This window comes from Ixodes scapularis, unplaced genomic scaffold (assembly GCF_016920785.2).
Source record: "Ixodes scapularis isolate PalLabHiFi unplaced genomic scaffold, ASM1692078v2 PGA_scaffold6__148_contigs__length_123643588, whole genome shotgun sequence".
NCBI lineage: Eukaryota > Metazoa > Arthropoda > Arachnida > Ixodida > Ixodidae > Ixodes > Ixodes scapularis.
This window is the reverse complement of record NW_024609881.1, coordinates 73,575,297-73,587,685: the sequence shown is the minus strand read 5'-3', so window position 1 is coordinate 73,587,685 and position 12,389 is coordinate 73,575,297.

The following is a 12,389-nucleotide window of genomic DNA, read 5'->3' as shown; positions in this document are numbered from 1 at the left end:
CTCGAACAAGCCCCAACATGGTTCTCGAATTTACCAGAACATTACTTCAGAGAGTCGACACAAATGCGCCTCCGCGGCCAGGAATCGAACCCTGGCCCTTCGCGTGGGAGGCAAGCGCGATAACCGTTAAGCTACGGCCGCGCTGCCTCCTTGGCGCGCGGCAATATTCACACTGCGGACGCAACGCCTCAATTTCTCATAACACAAACGCATTTCGCAGCCACAAGCTTAACCATTTCGTTGAGACTTCGAACATAAAAATCCCAATGCGTGCAACTGAAACAAAGTTCGCGGCCAAGGGTGTTAAAAAGTCGTCAGCTTTAACGCCCGCTCACAACACGACCCTACAGAATTAGCGGAACCGGCAGAAGGCTTTGGCTTGCTGCTACCGGTCATGGTAGTTCGTGTGGTCTCCGCGCCAATATATAGAGTGGCGTTGCTTTCGACCGACCAACGTTTATTTGGGGGCAGGCATGCAAAGAGTTTGGATTTTTCTAAATATGCCTCTCGTCGTGCTGTGCCATTGTGTTTATCCATTGTTCGTTTCACGTACAGTCAGAGCGCAGCCTATGGTATGCGAGTCAAGGGGCCCAGCAATCGGTGCACCAAAGGCGCAACCTCAAAGGGTTCGATGTCTGTCTTTACGTGCTCATCCGCCGGCTTATCCAATTAAGTGCAGTGTGCGCAGCGACTTTACACATTTAAAATTCGAGTATGCGCTTGTTCATCTTTTAGGTTTTTATATTGTGTTCGAACCTAAGGAGAAACGCAGTGAAGCTACTTCCATTTTAGGCCTTGCGTTCTGATTTGCGCGTCGTAAAAGCCCTACCTTTCGCAGCGATCAATTTGGACGGAAGTGCAGCACACATTAGTTACAGCCGTTATGAAAAATAGAAAAACTATGAATTGTGTGCACGTTGCGTTTACAGTTTGCACGTATCATCATCACAGCATTATCACACCTAATCAAAACAAAGCATAAAACGTCGTCTGAATTGAACTGATAAACGCTCATCGTTACGAAAATAAAACCGAAAGCTCGGAAAAGACAGCATTTTAAATATTTGTTGAAATATTGTTTTTCCTGTTCCTTTTCTTTGTGTATGTGTGTCATGTGCCTTAAGTTTCTGTCCTTTTTTGTAATTTCGCATCAACTGCTCACTGGCGGAATAACTCCCTGTTTCACTCGTTACACTTATGCTCATCCCTCGCCTAAAATCGAACGCAGAACTCCGCGGTCGGCGTCCAACTTCCTCCCGACCTTTGCGCCGGCTAAGGCGTCTGCCCATAGCCAGTTACCATATGCCGATAAAATCGCATGGCATAGGGTAATGTCGTAGAGAAGTGGGAGAGTACTTAATGAAGAATTAGTGTTTTGTATTCTTTAATCCAATTAATTAATGTATTCTAAACAGTTTTATGGGAAGTGCTCCTACAATACTTTATCCATGAATGTTTCATAAGATTTCGGAGATAAAGTTGGCCTCCAGTTTTAAAGCGAACGGTGACAAGGAGCTTATGCTAATATTTTTTCGCGACTGCATAAAAACTATCAGCGTTTATCTAATTGCACCTTCTGCTACGTTGCGTCCATAGGATGTTCTTTCGCATTACTGAATCCACTGCGTGTATATTTGAACGACAGTTTCATAACCGTCGTTTCGAAAGACAATTGCCTCTTTTCGTTCTCAACTCGATTACCGTAGTGAAAAAAAAAGTCCGGCTCCTTGCGGATCATCACTAATTTCCTCTTTTCACGTGGAGAATCGAGAGATTGTAGGTGTGCTGTAGATTAGGTTTATGTTATCTTGTCAAGACGCACACGTTTCATACGCGAAAAGCACCGCTTCTTCCTCCGACAGCCAACTATTGTGAGAACTACTTTGCGGGGCGTATCAACAATGCGTACAACTTCCTTTTCCTAGAGTTGAAAGCGAGTAGAAAAGCAAACCGCAACATTAGTTTCTGGAAGCAAAGAATGCTTTCCAGCGGCACCAGCTCGTCCCCAAAACTTGGTCGTCCGTCCGTTCGTCAGTACGTTCGTTCACCCGCAAAATGTAGAGTGGGAGGCTATAGGTTGTCAGGTGACACCTCGACTTCGCTATTTGACTTGGTGATGTCACGTCAGCTGACCAAGTCGCACGTCGTAAGATTATGGGATGTTCCATTTTTTCCCGCTAAACGTAGCGGAAACATTTGCGTCGAGTGAACGACCTGGTATCACATTACATCAAGACACAAAAGTGTGACCCTAGTTTCCCTGCTGGGGTTAGCGTGAAAATGGATACCACTCGAATTTACATTATGTGACGTCAAGTCGACTGACACCGGGACATCGCGTCACTCGACCACGTCTTCTGACACAATGGTTTCACGTGATATCAATTGACTTACAAAATTAAGCAGAGAAAAAAATAAAGCAATGACACATGTTCTTCATTCCGCCAAATGACTATTTAATGTTTTTAAAACGAATGTCGATGATTTCTTCTTCAATATAGTGTTCCATGCGTTTTAACACTCTAAAAGCGAAGGTTGCGTGTAATTGTGGTATACGCATCAGTAAAATCAGAATATTTAATATAAAGGATCTTTGTTCCGGTGGTTGTCCGCAGCCTACAGTACCTGTAGACAAACAGCATAGAACAAGGATGTTTCAAAGTTGTTTGTTCAACAAATAAATGACCCCCTTCTCTTCAAGACGCACGTGAACTTTCCCAAGGCAGGAATTCATTATTTCCCTATTTAATTCCTGCGGTCCGTCACTCTTTCCCATAGAGACAACCGGCATTGATTGCAGCGATAACCTAGACTGCAGAGCCTTCCTTGGGACATGCAATGGGACGTGTTCCTGCGGCAGCAATGCAACCTTCGATAAGTATGATCGACTCTGCGTCAAAGGTACATGTTCTCCCCTGGGCCAACCTTTCAGAATACGCACATCTCTTGAAAACCATTCGCCTTGTGTCCATGAACACAGCTTCTGGACCATCGACGTTAAAATGTGAAGAACATTACCACACGCGTTTTCTCACCGACATCCTGGCGCCTGTTTCACTAAAGGGAACTTCAGAGCGACACGGCGCTTCCCGTGTGCATCAAGAGTTTTTCTAATGCTTACCGATTTAGTGGTTTTTGGTGACGCTATGCGATTTCCAAGTCGTACCACATGTTTATTTTCACTAATTAATATGTTAATTAATCAATTTCGGGCCATTATTCAACTTCTCATGATTATTTCAATATAGTAGGTCCCTCTGGCCGCATAGCCCACCTGCTTATATCGCTTTATTATTTAAAATTTAAGGATTAAAAAACATCTGGTTTAATTGAAATTAGACGTTCTGTAAAGGGCGCAGCAGAAATTAAACTTCAAAATCAGTCAGAGTCATTGTCTCGCCCTCCCTCTTTTTTTTTTTTTTTTTTCACGCTTTTGCAGTCTCCGTTTTGTTCAGCCGACCCCAATCTCAGTTTCTAATATTTTGATTATTTTGATTTTTTGTGCATTGGAGTGTGTGATGGTACTTTCTTTTCTCGTTATTTATTTGATGTGATGATGTGATTTGATGCATTGGAGTGTGTGATGTTGCTTTACTTTCCCTTTACTTTATTGGTGAGTCTCGGAAAAACGTCCGTCCCCCTGCCACTGCCACTAATATTTTGCCAGAATATTCACCAGTGAAACCTTTTCGAGAGGTGTACAAAGCTGTCGATTTCCGATATTGCAGGTCGCACGATTATGTTTCTAATGTAATGTTTTTACTTTTATTTTTATTCAAGCCTGCACTCGTGATGGCGACTGCGGTACCCAAACTGCAGAGTTTGAATGCCTGCGTTCACGCTGCCGCTGCCGTTCGGCTGCCGGAAAAGTGATCCGAGGAGTTTGCACTACTCCAGGTGAAATTTCATCAGTAAGATTGAATCGCGAAACCTAGCAGTGCCATGTAATTCTCAACTGTTTGGGCATGAACACCTTGCGCCCTCTCTCGGCGCTTATCTGCCAAATGCACAGAGATTAGAATTTCAACTGGGCAACAAGCATCGCAATATTCCCCGGAAATATATTAGATGATAGTAATTAAATAGCAATAAGCAATAATTAAACTTTAGGACCCGTGTAGTTTTTAGTCCACGGCTCTACTTTGTTTGCAGTGACTATGGGCTTGATTCACTAAATTGCAAATTATTGCTTTTCTTGACAAAATAGTGTAATGTTCTCGAGGACTGTAGTTTCCGCGGCATCACAGAACGCAAATCAATTAGGCTAAAAGACTCTACCAGATTTTGTACAGGTGCTTTGGATTAGATGTGATAGTTTAAAAACTTAACCTTTCAAAATTGATCAATCATGAAGCAATTTTCACGAAATAAATTTGAGAGACTGGGCCTCGTTTTTTCAGCAGATACTTGCTACCAATACGCCAGTCAAAGAACGTGAGGATAGCTTTAGGCTATAAACTAAAAAAAGAGGTAATTAAACAATTTGTTCACAACAAGTGCCATACCTTTTAATATTCTCGGCGTTTCGAAAATGGACACTTTCTATCTGTACGTTCCATTGACAGATCGACGTGCTCTACAACATGTCTCAATTTCGCAGGGTGTCCCTCAAAAAAAAAAAAAAAAAAAAACTTACAGCGTTTTTTTTTTCGCTTTTTTTTTAACAGAAAAAATAATTGATATGCATTGCCGAACGCTCATTTTCCTCCCAAATGTGCCGTTAGAGGTTCGAACGAGATGCCCAAGGCTTGTTGGCATTCACACTTCACCCGATCAGGCCCCGCCTCGCCCGCCCCGAAGGGGATCACATAACGCAAGGTACCAAGGATCTACCGTCTGACAGGTGAAAGATCTGGAGGCAGCGCCTTGTCCTTTACCGTTCCGTCGCCGGCCATACGCGAGCCCGCTGCCCGAGCTCCGCACCGTGCCGACCTATTCTTCTCCTCACTTGGCACCGTGGGCCCATACCCGGCCAACTCGGGGTCACGATCACCACACTCCCCCCCCCCCCCCCCCCCCCCTCCCCCTTCAAATGTTGGACTACGGGGGCCTGAAGACAGGTATTTTCCTGAGCCGTCGAAGAGGAAGTCGCCGGGCGCGGACGCGGGCGCGTTCTTGACGGCCACTGGAACAGCGACGACCGCAGGGCAGTGATGGCTGCGCGCTTTGGATGGCGTTTGCTGGTGGCAGCGTGGCCCCCAGGAGGATGAATGCGGCCTTGGGCCTCGGGCGCGAGCAGGTCAGACCTGTATCGTCGGATGCGCTGAACTGCCAGCTCCATGTTGGCAGGGAAAGACAGAGACTTCAGCCACTCCTGTTGCAAGCCCCCGGCCTCGTCTGTCTCCGGGTGTACGAGGGGGACCCCGCACAGCCATCCGCTGTTCTCAGACCCAGGGGGCGGATCAGAGTTGGTAACGTGCCCTCGGAAGGGCGGCAGGATGGTGTCGCCGGTCTTTCCTGCCTCTGGCCTCGGTTGCTGTTTCCGTTGTCGAGAAAGGAAGTGGACAGCCCCCTGGTCCTCGGACGCCGTTCTCGTGGCAACCGCGTGGCAGGGACCAGGGTGGACTATTCCAAGCTGGTCCTTTCACCACAGAAGGTTCGCAATGGCTGGGGCAGACGAACCTACTCCCGCCGGACTCGGTAGGGGGATCTGTCGATACCGACCGGCTGCACTACCACGCCTCCTCTGGGGTGGCCGCCTCCGGGTTGAGTATCCTGCTAGTCGAGTCCCAAGGGATCCAGGGCGGCCGCCTTGGCGCACCGGAGAGGCCGATGGTCCGCGCTTTGCCCAGGTGGGCTCCCACTGTGGGGTCGTCCATGAGGAGCGCCATGTCGAGGTTCTCTCCAGCGGCCGTTCCAGGTGGATATTCTCTGATCGAACACGGTTAAAGGCTTACAGAACCACTGCACCCTGTGCCACACTCTCTTGCAAAGGTACAAACTGTTCTCAACATCCTCACGAACCGGCTGACCACCGCGCCTATTCCGCGCTCTGGGCCACACGCAAAAAACCGCTGGACCGGGAGGCTTCCATCTCCTGGTCGCGAAGTAAATAATCCTTCAAATCGGTGTCATAAACGCGTTCAGACTGCTCGTTTATACTGAGCAAAAAGAGTCCGTAAGCAAGGCGCGACACTTGCGTCCTTACCTCGTAAAGCTCTTCCCACTTCACAGCCTGTGACATGGTGAAACCGCAAGCCACGCTGCTCAGTGGCCGGGTTCTCTATAAAACCTTATTCCCGACATTGAATTCCAGGTAACGATGACTCTTTCCGGCACGCGCTGGCTTCTCAGTCCTTCCGGAATCGACATCTTGCTGCGGGGCGAATAATATCGTGGACGGCCACCTCCCACGTGTAGTGACTTATCAACGGCTGCATCAAAACCAGCGGCTCCGCGCCTTTTGGCTTTGCTTTCTGGCAAGCCAGGCTTCTACGAGTGTACCGAAATACCTCCCCCGTCATCTCAGGCCAGGTCGCGGCGCCACATAACTAACAAAGTCTTGCTGCCACTGCCGTGACCAGCCGAAGCGGAGTCGTGGAAACATCCAATAAACCTCTTTCGTAGCCTCCTGAAAATCACAACCTTGAAGGGAGAGCCATCCCTCTGCTCTTCATCGATCGTTGGGATGATGCGAAGCAACAAACCGTTTTGGCCCAGCAGATACGAATCGCAGTATCCATCAACTCTCCCGCCAGTGATCTCGGTGCAAACAGCAACCTCCGCAACCTTTCCCACGCCCGCTGACGAACTTGTCCGCCAGCGTTCCCGGTGTCAATTGATATTCCAGGAATCTTTCCGACACCCGCTGGCAAGAGCGAATGTGCCCCCCGGGCCTCGTCAAGCTCTTGCTCACCCATTCACCCCAAGTCTGGATACCCTGCTGACTTCGGGGTCATAAAACTGCTACAGTGCCCGATCTGGGAGAACGCGATCTGTCCTGTCCACGCGCAGCCGGGCTCCAACGTGTCTTCGGCTGCCGGGGGGAGGGCTATGTACGCATCCAAGTCCTTGAGGAGATCCGAGAGATCGTTTTTTCATCAGGGTCTCTTGTTCGTATCGACTTCGGTACTTTCAACACCGGTCGGGGCGCAGATGTAGGCCCAGCCTTCCCAAGGCTCGCGAAAGCGTCTCGAACATAGCCGTCAATGCGCTCATAACCTCACAAACTTTTCCCACGTCCGCAACCGGAGCTGGAGTTGCAGGCTCCGTCAGCGCTCGGGAGCCCATGACTCCGCTCGTCGGAACATGTCCGGCGGCGTTCAAACAAGCTGAGCCTCGCTACGACAAAGCGTCCCTTTTCTTAGCCACGCTCGACCTGGTATCGACGGGACACGTTGGTTTTCACGATAACGAGCGCTCAACGATTTAAGTAAAAATGAGCGTGTTGGTAACAGTAATTAAACATGAGGAAGATACATAGAAAGGGGGGACGGACAACGAAGACTTCCAAATATCAATGACATTTATTGACGCGAAGTTTGCATAAATAGGTCAAGGAGGGGAGGGTGAAAGACGCCACAGTGGAAAAGACGAAAGCGATGGGAGAGGGTGTAGAGGCAAGAGAGTGAAGGACGATCCCGTGAGGTTGACATTTAATCGCTTGGAGCCGCGGAAACGAGGGACGTCAGCTCTGGCCCTAGGAAGTTTATCTCCCTCCTTGATAAGCCTATGGACGGGGACCTGAAGTTGTTGTGACCGTGGTGCGTGGCGAAGGCCTCCATGATCTCTCGTCCGTATCTTGAGGCGTGACATCCAATCCTGGTGGTCGAGAGAAGGTCGGCCGAACAGGGTTTCCTGCACTCAGAGGTGTGTTTGGCGATCGGGTGTTAGCTAATCTCCGAGGTGTCGGAGGCTGCTTTTTTGATCTCCCTTGCATGTTCCCTCACCCGATCGTTTAGGCATCGGCCCGTCTGTCCGATGTATTTAGCACCGCAGGACATTGGAATCGAGTACACGCACCCTTTGCAGCAGGTTACATAATTGGTGTGGTGCTTTTTCTGACACGGGGGCGCTGGACCGGGGTTGTTGACCTTTCTACAAATAGAAGCTAATTTGAACTTGCACGAAATTACAACGTTGGAGTTGAAGCCGAGCGCAACAGATTTCAGGCGATGTGATGTGTTATATATGTACGGGATGTATGCGAAGCATGACTTAGGAGGAAGGGGTTTGGACTTCTGGCCCGCGACAAGTCTTTTCATTGTTGTTTCAATCAGGTCTCTCGGGTATTTGCCTTAATGAGGCGACTAATCTACTTGGATAGGCTGGGGGCGGAGAGGTGCTGACAGGATTTAACCATTGCCGAACCAATTAGGTTTCCAACGACCCTATTTTTTTACATTCCTCGAGTGTGAGCTGTTGGAAGGAAGAACGAGCTTAGAGGACCTCTGCTGCCGAGCCCAGCAGCAGAGGTTGGTCCCGACCAGCCTTTGCTAGTCGGGACCAACCTGAGATCCAGGAACTGTAAGCCCTCAGAGGAGGGGGTCTCTTTGGTGAACGTGAACCCACGTGAGTTCTTCTGGAACACGCTCTCTATGGCTGCAGGGTGGTAGATGGTGGAGTGTAGGATGAGATAATCGTCATCATAACGAAAAACCTTCGCATCGGGAAAATATCGTTGAAGGTCCGACTTAACTTTGGCGTCAACATAGAAAACGTAAATTTCTCTGAGGGCGGGAGCCAATCAAGACCGGATAAAAACGCCGGCTTTTTTTAAGTACACTTTACCCTCATATTCAACCAGCGTTGATCGGAGATGCAGTTGAGTCAATTCGAGCAATGAGGACAGCGGGACGCCACATGAATTGTGAAAGTCAATGACACCTGCCTCGTGGATGCCATCAGAAATGAGGCCCAGGAGGGTCTTCACGTTTAGGCTTGTGGGTCGCCTGTCAATATCGTCCGATCACGCCGAGTTCCATTCGCCCCGAGGAAGCCACACGAGGGAGCGCTATCATGAAGAAAGATTTAATTGCTACTCATGGGCTCGCTGAGGTCCGGGCCTGTCCTGGACTCGTGAGGTCCCGCTCTTTGTGCGCTCCTGAGCACCGTCTCTTCCGTTGGTCTCTGCCCTTGGAACTCGCTCTGTTTTCGCGCACACCCCACAAGCCTCGCCCCTTCCTCCTCGTCGCCGCTCTTGGCGCCGTCCCTCCGCGTGCTGTGCGGCTCATTGTACCCCACACCCCCCCTCCCCTCAAGTCTCCAACTCCGGGGGGGTCCGAAGGATCCTGAGTCAATGGACCGTCCGCTAAGCACTCTTCCAGGTCGCCCATCTCCGCGTCGCTGGTGGTGGTGGACGCGGATGGTGCCGCAGCCGTCGAACGGGGGGCTGGCAGCGGTGGGCCCGGTGCGTGTTCGGGGAAGGGGCTGAGCGCCGGGTCTTCGGCGGCAGCTCCGTCGACGAAAGAATCTGGCCCGTCGGTAGCATCCGGAGTCGCTGGATTGTTGGCCAAGTACTCCTCCAGCTCATTCATCTCCGCGTCGCTGGTGGTGGTGGACGCGGATGGGGCCGCAGTCGTCGAACGGGGGGCCGGCACTGGTGATACCGGTGTGTGCTCGGGGAAGGGGCCGAGCGCCGGGTCTTCGGCGACGACTCTGTCGACGAGCAGTTGGTCGGGGGCAGGACTCCGGCTTCCCGTAGCTTGGCTGAGGCCGAGAACCGCCGGAGCTAGGAGGTCTGGCCGATCCAGGCGAAGCAGTTGTACGGCTGCTGCGACGCCGGCGGGGCGGCCCATGTTTTTCAGGAGGTCAGTGTGTCGGCGGCTGGCCTCGTGCGTGTCCAGGTGGACCACCGGGACCTGGCACAGCCAACAGGCGTCTGGGTGGTCGTCGGGTAGCGAAAAACGGGGCAGCGTATGCCCCCGGAAGGGCTACGGGATCTGGGCGGGCAGCTGGGAAGGGTTTGGACGGGGCTGGTTTTTCCATCGCACGAAGTGGACGGCCGCTTGGCCGTCCTGGGAGGTCCAGGTGGCCACGGTGTGGCGAGGTGGCTTGCGCCGGGCTGCTCCTCCAGTCGCCGTCGAGACCGCTTCTCCTCGTGGGGCGGAGTCTCGTCTGCCCGCCTGGTCACTCGAGGCTCTCCGGTGCTCCGCGTCTCCGCCGCCCTGCCTCTGCTGATGTGATCGAGGCCAGGGTTGATCACCCCGCCCCGGCCAACCGGGTTGACCACCCTGTTGGTTGGTCCGCCTTGTTCTTCGCCAACCGGGTCGACCACCCTGTCGGTTGGTCTGGCCGGTCCGCTGCCGAACGGTTTGACCACCCTGTCGGTCGTCGGTCTGGCCTGTCACCTGCCGAACGGGTTGACCACCTTGGGAGTTGGCCCGGTTGACTTCGCCGGTATCCCGGGAGGTGGAAGGTCGCCCTCCTGGATGGCGCCGCCCATTCTGGTTTTTCGGGGGGGGGGGGGGGGGGGCATTTCTGGACAGAACAAGCTTTATTAACATCTTCCAAAGATTAGATCAAGTTCTAGGCCGAAGGTTATAGCGCCGCGCAGAGCCCCTATCAGATGTCTCACTGACGGGTTCGCGCACCTTTCGGCTACCGCGCTTAGGCCGCGTTGCCGGCCGCGCGCGAGAGTCACGCGGAACGGAGGATTCCTCGTTTTGTTCTCGTTCATCGTCACCCCGATCACTCAGATGGTACTTTTTTAGGTTTGTGATGTGGACCGGGCCAGAATCCTCGCTCACATTATCCTGAGCGAGCGTGTAGGTAAGACGTGACAGTCGTGCCTTTACCACGTAGGGCCCTTCCCACTTCGGAGCAAGTGAGGCTGCGAATCCGCTCGCTGCATTGCTCAAAGGATGGGTTCTCCTGAGGACCAAGTCCCCGAACTTGTACTCCAGGTGACGATGACTCTTATCGTACTGGGCCGCCTGTTCGATCCTTGCTGCGTCGAGGTTCTCTCTCGCGTCGTGCCACGCATTCGAAAGGCGAACTTTTAACTCCGCCGCGTATTTAGAGAGTGGGCGTTCTGTCGACCCTTGGTTATTTCGTAACTCGTTCTCGAGCGGATACGATAGCTCCTTACCCAAGTTGAGAAGCGCAGGCGTTAACTCAGTCGATTTGTTCGCGGTCGTCCGGATTGCAAAATTCCTCTCGACAATGTGTTCGTCCCAGTCCCTGTGTCTCTCCGTTAGTGTGATCAGCATGCTCTTCAAGTTTCGGTTCACTCTCTCAGTGATATTAGCCTGAGGATGGTATGGTGTTGTCCTTTTGTGCTTTATGTTTAGCGCCAAGCTGGAGTCAGTGAACACTCTGCTGGTAAAATAGCTAGCATTATCGCTGATGAGACACGTGGGTGTACCGAAGTGCATGAAAGTTTCCAACTTCTCCCAGATGCGCTCCGAGATCAGCTTCCTCAGCGGGTGTAACTCCACCCATTTTGAGAAATGATCGGTTATTTCCAATAAATACGGAGACTTTTTGGTAGTGGGTCGATGATGGTCGCAAGCAACCATCTCCCACGGATAGTGACTCACTACAGGCTGCATTAAGCCTGGGGGCTTTCCCCCTCGCGGCTTCGCTTTCTTGCAGACTGGGCAGCTTCGGGCGTATCGGAGTGTGTCCTGTCTCATCCCCGGCCAGGTCGCGGCGCGACATAGCTTATGAAAAGTCTTGCTGCCGCTGCCATGACCAGCCACAGCCGAGTCGTAGAAGTATCCGATGAACCGCCTCCGTAGCCTCCTAGGAATCACCACCCTGAACGGAGAGTCGTTCCCCTCCTCGTCGTCGTTCGTTGGGATGTAGCGGAGCAATAAGCCGTCTTGACCCAGCAGGTATGAATCAATATGTTCGTTCACTTGACCGTCAGCGTCCCCGGTGTTGCTTGCGATTTCCGCAATGGTCCCCAACACCCGCTGACAAAAACCATCTGCCTTTTGGGCCTCGACAAGCTCTTCCTTGCTCACCACTTCACCCCAAGCCACGATTCTTTGTTCACTCGTGCGGCCTCCTAACACTGCGACGAGCTCCTGTTGCATCGATCCCTCCCCGCTGTCTCGCTTATGAGTGGCCGCGCGGGAAGCTTGTCTCTCGCAATCCCCTGGTTGCGTCTCCTCCTTCCAACCACTGTCCTGGGGCGCCCGAGAAAGTGCGTCTGCAACCTTGTTGGTGGAGCCCTTTCGGTACTCGACAGTATAAGAGTATCGCTGCAAAGTGAGTGCCCACCGAGTTAACGTCCCCGCCGGCTCTTTCAACCTCTGAATCCAGGTTAGAGCGGCGTGGTCTGTCTGAATGACGAAGGTGGTCACATCTAAATACAAGTCAAACTTCTTTAGAGAAAACATGACGGCCAGCCCCTCCTTTTCCGTCACGCTGTAATTTCGTTCTGGCGGTGTAAGGGTTCGGCTGGCGAATGCCACCGGGCGCAGCTGTCCGTCATGCTCTTG